Consider the following 14241-nt stretch of genomic DNA (forward strand, 5'->3'; position numbering starts at 1 on the left):
TTATACATTTGGAAATAAGGTAATTTGTTAGGTGTTTTGGGGAGTGTTCCTACTGTTCTGGCATTTTTTTAAAGAAATATTTATTGGATTTTATTATTACAAATAATAAAGATCAAACAATGCGATGTGGGAATACATATCATTGCAACGAAGAAATAACAGTCACAATCAACTTGTATCTTTTGCGAAAACGTTGAGAAATTGGTTCTCAGTGATTAATGGATAAGTAGTAAAGGGGGTTAGTTTTAGTTATAGTTTAAAGAGCCTTGGATATATTACAATCTGTAATGAGCATAGAGAAGTGATTAGCCAAGACATTAAATGACTTGATATAGAGAGTGTATGCTATGTCAGGGTGTGGTTATTGTATCTGCACCTCAAAGGTGCAACGACATGTACAGTAAGCTGAAATCCTACAAATATGTGAGATCAAATAAAATATGTAGGGATAGATTGGGGGGGAAGCTGAGGTGAGGGGAAATAAGGAAGAACCAGAGAGGAGAAAGAAGAGATCAAAGCATGAAATAAGAAGAGGGGGGTGCAGACAGCAGGTAGCATGTAGAGGGGATAGCTAATGACTTGCTCCACGGGTGAACAGATTGTATCCTTAGGTGAAATGTGTCAAAGGAGCAAGTGGAATTTAAACATGGTACATATGTGACAGTTTGTGTAGAGACATATGAGTATTCAAACTTTAACTCTCAGGCAGGAGAAGTAGAGAAGTGAAAAGCATAAGGAAAAAGAAGTTCAAGTGCAAGCAACAGCAGTGCTTTCTACCAACCATATGTGATCAATAAGTAGTTTAGATTTGGCTAAAACTGATAGCTCGACAATCGAGCCTAGAGTCCTGTAGGAATAATTGTTGATCAGACGTGGAGAATGTTCTAGTGATATATAGGTAACACTTTCGGTTGTAAGAGTCAGATCTGCGAGTGCTAGGTGATGATATTAGGTCGAGTCTCTCCGCACGGAGAAGGAGGTTAAGATCCTGTTTCATGTCCGATATGGTTGGTGGTGAAGTTGAGACCCATTTCTTTAAGATAGCTCTTCTTGCAACCAACAGACAGGTAGTCAGCCATGGTTTTTTTCTACCTGAGAGATGAGAGATGTATAGGAGAAGTGTCAAAGGGAGTTTGTTCCAAGTTGCCGAAGAGGAGATGTAGCGGGTCTTTGGTCATTTGGACACTGGTGACGAATGTCGCAAAGCGGTTTACTTGGTCCCAGAAGTTGGATATGGGAGGGCAGAGCCAAAATCTGTGCTTTAAAGATGGCATATAGGATCCACAGAGTGGGCAGAGGGAAATAGATGGGTTAAGTTTTGAAAAGGCACAAGGCATGTAAGCACAATGCATAATCTTAAGCGGTTGTTCATGCCAGAAGTCAATTGTAATGAAGACACAAGTGGTGTTAAATCCTGTTAGTATTTGGTCTGCTGTGATTGCATTGTGAAAGTCTTTGACCCAAGAGGTTGCTGATGAGGTTTCCAAGGGTTTTGCATAATGCAGATTTAATGGAGTATAGATATTTGATATTTTGTACTTTTGACTTCGTATTATGGTGTCTATAAAGGATTTACGAAATCTGGTGGTTTTGACTGGAGCAATTGAGTTGATGAAGTTCAGCACTTGCAGAACATATAGGAAATGGTGGGATGGTAATGTTATCTATTGTTGGTGTGAAGTTCAGCGTGTATAATGACGAGGCGAGTTTCCCTATCTTTATGCCTAGGTATGTGATATGACTTTTGGCAAGTTTAACCGCCTCCTGCCCGCCATATAGTACAATGATGGCGCAAGGCGGTTCTCTCGTTCTGGGAGGACGTCATATGACGTCCTCCCATTCTAACCATGCATGCGCGACTCTGGGAGCGTGCAGCGCAGCGATCGGTGGTGCACTGTGTCCTTCGGACACAGCGGATCACCGATCAACGGAAAGAGCCGAAGATGTCGGCTCGGTCATGTGATCAGCTGTGTCCAATCACAGCTGATCACATGTAAACAGGGAAATGCCGGTTATCAGGATTTCTCTCCTCACGAGCTGTCACACTGACAGAGGAGAGCCGGTAATCGGCATTCCTCGGAGGGGACATGTACACAGATCATCAGAGCACTGATGATCAGTGTGCCCTGATGATCTGTGTAGCCCCAGCTGTGCCACCTGTCAGTGTCCATTAGTGCCAACTGTCAGTGCTCATCCATGCCACCTGCAAGTGCCCATTAGTGCCACATTTCAGTGCCCATCAGTGCCACATCAATACCACATGTCAGTGACCATCTGAGCTGCCTTTCAGTGTCACCCACCAGTGCCAGTCAGTGCCACCTATCAATGCCAGTCAGTGCCACCTATCAGTGCTGCCAATCAGTGCCACCTATCAATGCCGCCTATCAGTGCCAGTCAGTGCTGCCTATCAGTGTGCATCAGTGCCGCCTATCAGTGCCCGTCAGTGCTGCCTATCAGTGCCGCCTAACAGTGCCAGTCAGTGCCGTCTAACAGTGCCACCTATCAGTGTGACCTATCAGTGCCATATATCAGTGCTGCCTTTCAGTGCCCATCAGTGATGCCTGTCAATGCCCATTAGTGCCACCTACCAGTGCCTCCTCATCAGTGCCACCTATAAGTGTCCATCAGTGCAGCCTATCAGTGCCCATCACTGCAGCCTCATTAGTGCACATCAGTGAAGGAGAAAAATTTTATAACAAAAACTAAGAAAAAATAAAAATCCCTGAGGTGATTAAATACCACAAAAATAAAGCTCTGTCACAAAAAAATTATAAAAATTTCATATGGGTACAGTGTTGCATGACTGCGCAATTGTTATTCAAAGTGCAACAGCGCTGAAAGCTGGAAATTGGCCTGGGCAGGAAGGGGGTATAAGCGCCCTGTAGATTAGTGGTTAAAAAGCGGGGTCTGGGTCCAAGAGGGGGGATGAGCATGGTATAAAGGGAGTATTTCACTTTTGGAAAAGTTTATACAGAGACCTGAGCAGTGTAGAAAATCAGAGAATATATCACGTATATAGGCTATGTCTAGGGCCGGATTTGAGGTGAAGATTAATATGTCGTCTGCGAACAATGAAATGCGCAGTTCTTGTTGCCCTATGTGAACTCCATGAAGTTGAGATTTAAATAACAAGAAGCGAGCTAATGGTTCCAGGGCTAGGTTAAAAAGTAAAGGGAAAGAGGACATCCTTGTCTTGTCCCCTTGTGTAGACAGATAGGATTGGATGTGCATCCTGCCGCTATGACCTGAGCCGTCGGTGCAGAGTACATCAATTGGATCATATGAGCGAAGGGGCCTGAGAAGCCAAATTTCTGTAACACTAATTGAAGCCAAGTGAAATTTACATTATCAAACGCCTTCTTGGCATCAAGGGATATGATCGCTAGATCTTGAAGTGGGTTGTGCTTGGCATGGTTTAAGACTGTTAGAACTTTGCGTATATTGGAGGCGGCCGATCTTCCCTGAATGAATCCCACTTGGGATGGGTGGAGGAGTGAAGGTAAGATGGTGGCCAGTCTGTTTGCTATTATTTTAGACAATATTTTTGCATCTAGATTCAAGAGGGAAATCGGACGGTAAGAGCCCGGATCAGTGGGGTCCTTGCCTTTTTTTGCTATCAATTTTATATGGGCTTGAAAGCCTGATGGAATGTAATCGCCTCCTTCCTTAATTTTGTGAAATACTGACTGGAGGGTCGGGGTAAAGATTTTAGCCGTAAGCTTGTAAAACTCTGCAGTGTAGCCGTCAGGGCCAGGGGCTTTGGATTGGATTGCCGAGGAGATATCTGTCTGTGTTATTGGAGCATTGAGAGATTGCAGTGCAATGGGGTCTATTTGTGGAAGGGTAAGTTGTTCCAAAAATGAGTTGGTTTGTGGAATGTTTATTGGATCTGGGCCATATAAGTGAGCATAGAATCCTTCTAGAATGGATATCATTCCTTCTGGTGTGTTTTTAAGGGAGCCCTGGGAGTCCCTCAGAGCTGTAAATTGAGTGGGAGTGAAGGGTTTTCAGTATAGATGGGCCAAGAGTTTGCCCGGTTTGATGCCAAATTTGTGGTATTGGAGATCGAGGTAGGATTGATGTACAGATTCTTGGGCTGACGCACAGGTGTCAAATTGATTTTTTGCTTCTAGCCAGGTTTTCCTGTTTTTGTGCGAGTTTGATTCTGTCAAGTTTCTCTGAGCCTGTCTTAAAAGGTCACTGTCTTCTTTAAATTTGTGAAGGAGTTTTTTTTGTAGGTGGATGCGTAAGTGATTATTCTGCCTCTTAGCATTGCTTTGCCTGTTTCCCAAAAGAGATTTGGGTTAGATTGGTGGGCCTTATTGGTGGTCAGAAATTCTGACCAGGTTGTAGCTAAAATCTGAGATAGCTCTTGATTGTCTGCCAAGAAGGATGGGAAGTGCCATAATCTAGGGGGGTGAGTTGTGTTTAAATGGTTCAATGCACTGGAGATCGGGGAGTGGTCTGAGATAGCCATGTAGTGTATGGTGGACTCTGTAATGTGATTTAACAGTATCGAATTACAGAAGAAACAATCGATTCTGGACAGTGTGTGATGCACATGAGGATAAAAGGTGTAATCTTTGCCATCTGGGTGGGATAAACACCAGATGTCTGTTAGTTGTAATATTTCCGTGTCATGGAAGCAGGGGGTGAGGAGGAGAGAGGCGGCCAGTGTCGATCGTTGTAAGAATTAAAGTCACCTAATATAATGAGAGGGAGATGAATATCGTGTGATATCCGTGAAGACATCACTTGGAAAAATTATTTAGCTGGTGAGTTGGGATCATATACAGTGGGGCAAAAAAGTATTTAGTCAGCCACCAATTGTGCAAGTTCTCCCACTTAAAAAGATGAGAGTGGCCTGTAATTGGCATCATAGGTAGACCTCAACTATGAGAGACAAAATGAGAAAAAAAATCCAGACAATCACATTGGCTGATTTGGAAAGAATTTATTTGAAAATTATGGTGGAAAATAAGTATTTGGTCACCTACAAACAAGCAAGATTTCTGGCTCTCACAGACCTGTACCTTCTTCTTTAAGAGGCTCCTCTGTCCTGCACTCATTACCTGTATCAATGGCACCTGTTTGAACTTGTTATCAGTATAAAAGACACCTGTCCACAACCTCAAACAGTCACACTCCAAACTCCACTATGGTAAAGACCATAGAGCTGTCGAAGGACACCAGAAACAAAACTGTAGACCTGCACCAGGCTGGGAAGACTGAATCTGCAATAGGCAAGCAGCTTGGTGTGAACAAATCAATTGTGGGAGCAATAATTAGAAAATGGAAGACATACAAGACCACTGATAATCTCCCTGGATCTGGGGCTCCACGCAAGATCTCACCCCGTGGGGTCAAAATTATCACAAGAACGGTGAGCAACAATCACAGGACCACACGGGGACCTAATGAATGACCTGCAGAGAGCTGGGACCAACGTAACAAAGGCTACCATCAGTAACACACTACGCCGCCAGGGACTCAGATCCTGCAGTGCCAGACGTGTCCCCCTGCTTAAGCCAGTACATGTCCGGGCCCGTCTGAAGTTTGCTAGAGAGCATTTGGATGATCCAGAAGAGGATTGGGAGAATGTCATATGGTCAGATGAAACCAAAATAGAACTGTTTGGTAGAAACACAACTCGTCGTGTTTGTAGGAGAGAGAATGCTGAGTTGCATCCAAAGAACACCATACCTACTGTGAAGCATGGGGGTGGCAACATCATTCTTTGGGGCTGTTTCTCCGCAAAGGGACCAGGACGACTGATCCATGTACAGGACAGAATGAATGGGGCCATGTATCGTGAGATTTTGAGTGCAAACCTCCTTCCATCAGCAAGGGCATTGAAGATGAAACGTGGCTGGGTCTTCCAACATGACAATGATCCCCAACATACCGCCTGGGCAACGAAGGAGTGGCTTCGTAAGAAGCATTTCAAGGTCCTGGAGTGGCCTAGCCAGTCTCCAGATCTCAACCCCATAGAAAACCTTTGGAGGGAGTTGAAAGTCAGTGTTGCCCAGAGACAGCCCCAAAACATCACTGCTCTAGAGGAGATCTACATGGAGGATGGGCCAACATACCAGCAACAGTGTGTGCCAACCTTGTGAAGACTTACAGGAAACGTTTGACCTCTGTCATTGCCAACAAAGGATATATAACGAAGTATTGAGATGAACTTTTGATATTGACCAAATACTTATTTTCCACCATAATTTGCAAATAAATTCTTTCCAAATCAGCCAATGTGATTGTCTGGATTTTTTTTCTCATTTTGTCTCTCATAGTTGAGGTCTACCTATTATGCCAATTACAGGCCTCTCTCATCTTTTTAAGTGGGAGAACTTGCACAATTGGTGGCTGACTAAATACTTTTTTGCCCCACTGTATGTTAGATAGGACTAAATCGTTAGTGCCTAGTTTGATGTGAAAGGAGACGAAACGCCCTTCATTGTCCGTTTCAGTGGACAGGATTTCAGGGGTAAGTCATTTGTGGATGAGTATGAGTACTCCTGCTTTATTGTTAGGCAAAGGGGAGCCCAATACCTGGCCTACCCATAACTTTTTCATGCAGGCAAAATCTGACTGAGTCAGATGGGTTTCTTGAAGTAGAGCTATGTCTGCTTTTAGTCGCTTGAGATGGCGTAATATAGCCATGCATTTATGGGGTGATCTTAGGCCTTTGACGTTCCATGAAAATATGCGTGTCATTTTAATGTAGGTTTTAGGATGTGTTGAGGGGCATAATGAACATAGGTATGTGATATTATTCTCCCTGCTCTGATTTTAGCTACCGGTATGAACTGGGAAAGATGAAGCTCCTGGGGCGGCTGGAGTTCTCCGGGGAAGTGTGATAGAATAGAAAAATAAAGAAGTAGAAAAAGAAGCACTAGGAATGCCTAACATTTAAAAGGCTCCTGGGTATCTTATTGCCATTGTTGATACTGGATCCCCTGATTAGCAAAGTCCCCTTTCTCTTTCACTCTTCTGCACATCTTTTTCCTCCTCTTCCCCTCATGGTTCATCTCCTGGGGAGGGGTGAGTTTGTTTAGCCTGTGGATTGCAGCATCTGTCACATGCATAATATAACTATATTAATATTATTATTATTTGTAACGGAACTGGACCCTGACCGCAGTAGGGTATTTCCGGTAGACTCCCGCTTCCCTGTCCGAACACAAATCCACGGACACCACCGCTGACCATACAGGACAAGACAGCACCACAGGCTTCTTAAGATAGGAAGTGAACTGCTTTATTTTAACACAAACACAAGATATATACACAGGGCAGGGAAATACAACCAGTAACAGGAAACACATCAGCAGGCCATCCCATCAGAGGGAAGGGCTGCAGGAAACACCCCCCCCACCAAACCAAGATGCACAATAGAACAATGGGATACACCACGTGGCAGTAGACAATACAGGAACACATGCATCCCATAATAGTTTGCTGGCAAGCAAGACACAATAGAACAATGGAACAACCAGGTGGCAATAAACAATGAACAACCCCCACACCCCACCTATTATTATTATTATTATTATACAGGATTTATATAGCACCAACAGTTTGCTCAGCGCTTTACAATATAAGGGAGACAGTACAATTGCAATACATTTCAGTACAGAAGGAATAGGAGGGCCCGGCTCGTGGAGCTTACAATCTAAAGTCCACACAATACTAGGACATTCCACCCTGTACCCCTAACAGGCACAGGGTGTCTTACACATAAGAGGGATATGAGGAGCTGAGACAGGGGTCTCCCCACCTCTCCAAAGGGGGCTGTGTTCCATGGGCCCCCCACCCAAAGTGACTCCCGTCACATTATTATTATTATAATACATGATTTATATTGCGCCAACAGTTTGCTCAGCGCTTTACAATATAACAGGAGACAATACAGCAACAATACAGTTCAATACAAGAGGGTCAGGAGGGCCTGATCCTTGGAGCTTACACTCTCTATGTGGAAAGCACCCCTGGGTTCCTGAAAAAAGCTTAGCGGAGAAATGCCTTAAACTGGTGGAGAGCTTTGGACCAGCTTGACACAAAATCCTTAGGAATAATACATTGGAGACTAGGAATGCTTAACATTTAAAAGGCCCCTCTGTATCCTATCCTTGCCATTGCAGATACTGGCTTCCCTGTTTGGAGATACAACACACCTTTCCCATCTCTCTCCCTTGTTTTCCTTTCTTCCTCCCCCTCCCTATGGTTCCACTGCTTGGGAGGGGGAGTTGTGTTAGCTTGTGGATTTCAGCACCTGCCACTAGCATGATATTTCTATATGGAAAATACCTTCTGGGTCCACAAGAAGCTAAATGGCGAAATGCGTTGAACTGAACATTCTTACAATAGGATCTTTGTATCATTATAAGATGGTTATCTTCTGGTTATTGTTTTTATGACAATATTGGATGTGTCGCCGTTTTGATAACTTTTCAATCCAAATGTTTTATGCAAATGATGAAGTAATTGTAAGTCAAACTATCATAGAACTGGAAACTGAAAAATGTCCTCGTAAAGAAGGGGAATTACAGGCGGGGGCTAAAGTAGTTAAACAGCCTCAGAATTCGCACAATACAAACACTAGAGTGAATGGTAAAGAGTCAAAGTCTGACCCATTCTGAAGATATTTTTATATCACAGTTTAGATAACATATCCTGGTGATTCTGCCTCTTTGAGTCCTTTAACAACAACAAATATTCAGACCCGATGAAGGGAGATTGAAATGCATTACTGTACATGTTTTATGGGATCATATAATTCATTCTTTAACCATTTGACACCTGGCCTATGGCCAAATGGCGTCCGCAAAAATGTATTAACTTTCCACGAGGCTGCCATATGGCGTCCTCCCACACATGCACAGTTTGTGCGCTTGCAGAGCCGCGCAGTGGCGCGATCTGTCACCGGCTGTGTACCTCGGACACAGCCAATGACAGATCTGAGTACCGGCCCCCGTTGCCGGTACCATGTGACCTGCTATGACCAATCACAGCAGGTCACATGACAGTTGTATACAATGGATGGCTTCATTCATGCCATCCATTGTACACTAGTGTCTAGCTGTGAATGGTCACAGCTAATCACATGCATATTTCATATGATTAGCTGTGGCCAAATCACAGCTAAGCACAAAAAAAAAAAAAAAAAACCCTGAATGAATCGATGTCATTCAGGTAAATGCTTGCTTATAGTAAAAGTAATTCTTTGCTATAAGCAAATTGTGTAAAAAAAAAAAAAATACTGATCACTTCCCCAAAGTAGTACAATGTTACTATGGTAACATTGTACTACTTTGGTCATAGTGAAATATGAAAAAAAAATCTTGAAAAAAAGAAAAAAAAATGTAATAAAAAATGTAAAAAAAAAAAATATATATATATTTTTTTTTTTCACACTGTCACCAATCAGTGTCCCTGATCACCGCCAAGCCAGTTATATGATGACGCTGTACTGCACTGGTGACAGTATGTAAAAAAAAATAGTGAAAAATATTTTTTTCATTTTTTCATTTTCTGAAAAATTATGACAAAAAAAATACAACTTCAAAAAACTCGCCATGCCTCTTATAAAGTATGTCGGACTGTCTACTCTGCAAAAAAGGGGTCATTTGGGGGATATCTGTACTGTTCTGACATTCTTGGACCTCAAGAAATTAGATTGGCTGTCAGTACTTCAGGATGGATCAATTTTCAGATCTATCCCATAGTTTGTGAACTCTATAACTTTCCTACAAACTAAATAATACATCCTAATTTGGGTTATTGTCACCAAAGACATGTAGCAGAATACATCTCGGACTAAATTTATGAAGAACAATTATTTATTTGCAAACTTTTATAACAGAAACAAAGAAAAGCGTGTTTTTTTTTCAAAATTGTTGGCCTTTTTTGTTAATTTAGCAAAAAATAAAAACCCCAGCAATGATTAAATACCACCAAATGAAAGCTCTAGTTGTGTGAAGAAAATGATAAAATTTTAGTTTGGGTACAATGTTGTATGACTGCGCAATTGTCATTCAAAATGTGAGAGCGCTGAAACCTGAAAAATGGCCTGGGGGGGAAGGGGGAAAATTGCCCGGTATGGAATTGGTTAAGTTTGGACTCTTTCACCATTCAGTTTAATGCTCCTGTTAATGTAGAATTTCATACAAAACCTAACTACTCTTAAAATGCTCCCTCCCCCACCCAACAGCTAATCTGACTAATCTGTGTAAGAGAAATCTGTTACTTACCTATTTTCAGGCCATTTTTGGTCCAGATCCATCATGATCCAGATCCCGTGTCAGTCAGCGGCAATTGCAGGGGAGAGGAGGACATGTCATAGGAGCCTTAGGATGATGCCATCAGTCCCAGACATTTCCAACCATTATCAAGTACTCCCTTCTCTCCCCTACAGCTGGCACTAGCTGAAACAGAGGAGCTTACCATACCACGGTGGTCTAAAAATAGGTAAGTACAGGCCCGGAATGGGACAAAAAGTATGCCTGGGTATTTTGGACTGAACAGCCCCAAGTCCGGGGACTCTTTCCTTGGAGTCCGGAGGTGGAACACCAGGGCTCGGTCGCACGAACAACCTTTGCTAGTTTCGGCACTTGTGTCAGTAGATGTTTATTTTTATTTGATTTTTTACAATTTTATATTTTATTTTTTTTTTAGTAGGAGCCCCAATGGGGAGCTTTGGTGAGAGGGAAAGAAAGGAAGGAGAGATAGAGAAAAAAAGGAAAGAAGGAGAGAGAGAGAAAGACAAGAGAAGGAGAGGGGGAGAAGGAGAGGGAAAGACAGGGAGAGAGAGAGAGAGAGACGTGAATTCTATTTGACAAGTAAAGGAGCACTTATCTGGGGTCCGTGGTGTCTGTGGAGAGAGAGAGAGAAAGGGAAAAAGAAAGATGAGAAAGGAAAGAAAGAGAGAGATAAATAGACAAAGATAGTGAGAGAGGAAAAAAAGAGAGAGACAGGAAGAGGGGGTAGAGAAGACACAAGAATGCTGGGGAGTGTGGGCGGGGCAGACACAGGAGGACAGGGTGGGAGGAGGAGGGGCAGAACCAGCTTTCTCTCTCCTTTCCGGTCTATGGTAGTGGGGGGAACTGTCAACACTGGGGACAGTCTATCCTGACAGAACCTGACGGCACTGCTGCAGGAGATGAGGGGGGCCGGCCGGAAGGGGCATACAGGAGCCCATGGCAGCAGGAGATGGATAGAGGAACAAGACCGTGCATTTCTCACCTGCTGCCACTGAATGCCTGCAGGAGGGAGAGGAGAAAAATTAGGCATTCAGTGGCGACAAGTGAGAAATGCACAGTCTGGTTCCTCTATATGACAAAAAAAATCCTCTTGCGCTAAAATGAAGCCCTAACCCTCAAGCAGCTGACACTAACCTCTTACCAATAGAGTAAAATTTGAGCATCTCAATATAAATTTAGATCAGCTCATGGGGGGAGATCACTGATGGGGGGCACAGTCTCTGATGGCTGTGCTGCATTGATTGAGTGCTGCGTTGAAGGAGTGCAAAGCAGTTAAACACAGCATTTGAACTAAAGCAGGAGAACTTAAGCACTTGTGTCTCCCATGTTACTTTCTTCACCCTTCTTCTCTTAACCTCGGGATATCTCTGCTCCTGAGGGGCCACCGCCCCCGTCGGTACCCTCCCCAGCCGCTCCGAGGTCCTGCCATCGCCCAGGAGGAGTACTGGGCGCCCTGTCCCCTGCGGCCTACCGCTGTCTCTAAGCCTCGCTACTGCCCAACGCCCGAACCAGGACACCTGTGAGAGGGGGAGCTACCACCACCGCCTCCCCTACCCACAGCTGCCACAGTGAGAGGAGAAGCAGCAACCACCCCCACCGGCACCAAGAGGCTACCCCCTCATCCCCCCTCTCCCTCGACATGCCCCGCAGGGACTTTGTCGCTGCTCAAACTCCCTCCAACCCCCTTCCCCCTCACTCAGCTACCCCCTCATCACCCCTCTCCCACGGCCCCACCACTGCTCTGACCTCCACTTCCACTCCACCCTACATTCCTCATACTGAGGCCCCCCCAACACTCCACACCTCTGACCTTACTACCAACGAGGAAGTCTCCAAGATCCTCTCTGATGCCCGCCTCACCACCTGCCCCCTCGACCCTATCCCCTCACAACTCCTACGACCTCCCTCCCCCTCCATCCTATGCTCCCTCACCCACATCTTTAATCTCTCCCTCTCCTCCGGCACTTTCCCCTCCCCTCTGAAACATGCACACATCACCCCCATACTTAAAAAGCCCTCCCTGGACCCCAATGACCCGAACAACCTCAGACCCATCTCCCTGCTCCCATTTACATCCAAACTCCTTGAGCGCCTAGTCTACACCCGCCTAAGCTCTCACCTCAATGACAACAACCTCCTCGATCCCCTACAGTCCGGCTTCCATCCCCTACACTCCACCAAAACTGCCTTACTCAAACTCTCCAATGACCTGCTAACCGCCAAAGCTAATGGCCACTATTCAGTGCTCCTACTCCTTGACCTCTCTGCAGCCTTCGACACAGTCAACCACCTTCTCCTCCTCAAAAAACTACACTCCCTCGGCCTCAGATATTCTGCTCTCTCCTGGCTCTCATCCTACCTGTCACAACGCTCTTTCAGTGTTACCTATAATGCTACCACCTCCCCCTCACTCCCCCTCTCTGTTGGGGTCCCTCAAGGCTCTGTCCTCGGGCCCCTTCTCTTCTCCATCTACACCTCCTCCCTTGGCCAACTCATACACTCTCACGGCTTCAACTACCACCTATATGCCGACGACACACAAATCTATCTCTCAACCCCCCACCTCACCACCTCAGTCTCCGCCCGAATCACACATCTACTGAGCGACATATCAGACTGGATGTTGCTCCACTTCCTTAAACTGAACCTCTCCAAAACTGAGTTTCTTGTCTTCCCCCCCAGCCCGGACCCCACCCCCCATTGACTTCTCCATCACATCCAACAACGCCACCATCAAACCCACCCCGCAGGCCAGAGTACTTGGTGTCATTCTGGACTCCAACCTATCCTTCCAGCCCCAAGTCCAATCTTTAACAAACTCGTGCAGACTCCACCTCCGCAACATCGCCAAAATACACACGTTCCTAACTCCAGAAACCACTAAACAGCTCATCCACTCCCTCATCATATCACGACTCGACTACTGCAACTCCCTCCTCACTGGCCTGCCTCGCCGCTGGCTATCCCCGCTTCAGTCGATCCTGAATACGGCTGCCAGACTCATTCACCTTTCCAACCGCTCCATTTCCGCCACCCCCCTCTGCCAATCCCTCCACTGGCCTCCACTCAGTGTCCTCCACCCCCCTCTGCCAATCCCTCCACTGGCTTCCGATTGCGCAACGGATCAAATTCAAAATCCTAACACTGATGTACAAAGCCGTCCACCATACTGCCCCAAACTACATCACTGACCTAATATCCAAGTACCACCCAGCACGCACACTCCGCTCCTCACAAGACCTCCTTCTCTCTATTTCCCTGGTCTCCTCCTCCCATGCCCACCTCCAGGACTTTTCCAGGGTGTCACCCATCCTCTGGAACTCCCTGCCCTAACCCATCAGATTATCACCTACTCTCCTCTCCTTTAGGCGCACCCTGAAAACCCATCTGTTCAGGGAAGCCTACCCCACCCCCTGCTAACTTGCCGACCTCCTCCACTCTTCCTACCACTCCATCCCCCACAGCTATCTCCTCCTGTGCCACCATCCCCTCCCTCCTAGATTGTAAGCTTGAAAGAGCAGGGCCCTCGATCCCCTCATGTTTTGCATTGTATTGGTATTGTTCTGTCACATGTTCTGTCCCCCTTTGTAATGTACAGCGCTGAGCGAACTATTGGCGCTTTATAAATACTGTATAATAATAATATTAATAAATATATTAGTGCAGCACTATAAATGTGAATAAAGGAATATACATAAATATATATATCTCCCAACCAATACAACAAACTCCCCAGTGCACAAAAGGGTTAAACTATTAAAAGTGCAACATGTATATTCCAACCGGGAATATAAAATATGTGAATGTGATCCGTGTCGTATCAACACTCAAAATCAAAACCATCAAATAATCACTCTGCCGTGAATAAATTTAGCACATTAATACAACACATCAAATGTCCATAAAGGTGCTCAAACACCCAGGTGCGGAGAGTCACATTGATTGTGTCTAGGCAGTATCTTGAGGCTCTATGGGTGAG

General features: G+C 45.0%; 1 protein-coding gene across 1 annotated transcript in view; it reads right to left on the reverse strand.

The window, feature by feature from the left end:
* LOC149452009 (uncharacterized) overlaps nt 1-14241 on the reverse strand; it is a 48709-nt gene that overhangs the window by 12581 nt on the left and 21887 nt on the right. The gene's annotated exons all lie outside the window — the stretch shown is intronic.

The sequence above is a fragment of the Staurois parvus genome, unplaced genomic scaffold (genome assembly GCF_062004578.1).
Source record: "Staurois parvus isolate SC_StPar_1 unplaced genomic scaffold, SC_StPar_1.0 ptg000503l, whole genome shotgun sequence".
NCBI classification, from domain to species: domain Eukaryota; kingdom Metazoa; phylum Chordata; class Amphibia; order Anura; family Ranidae; genus Staurois; species Staurois parvus.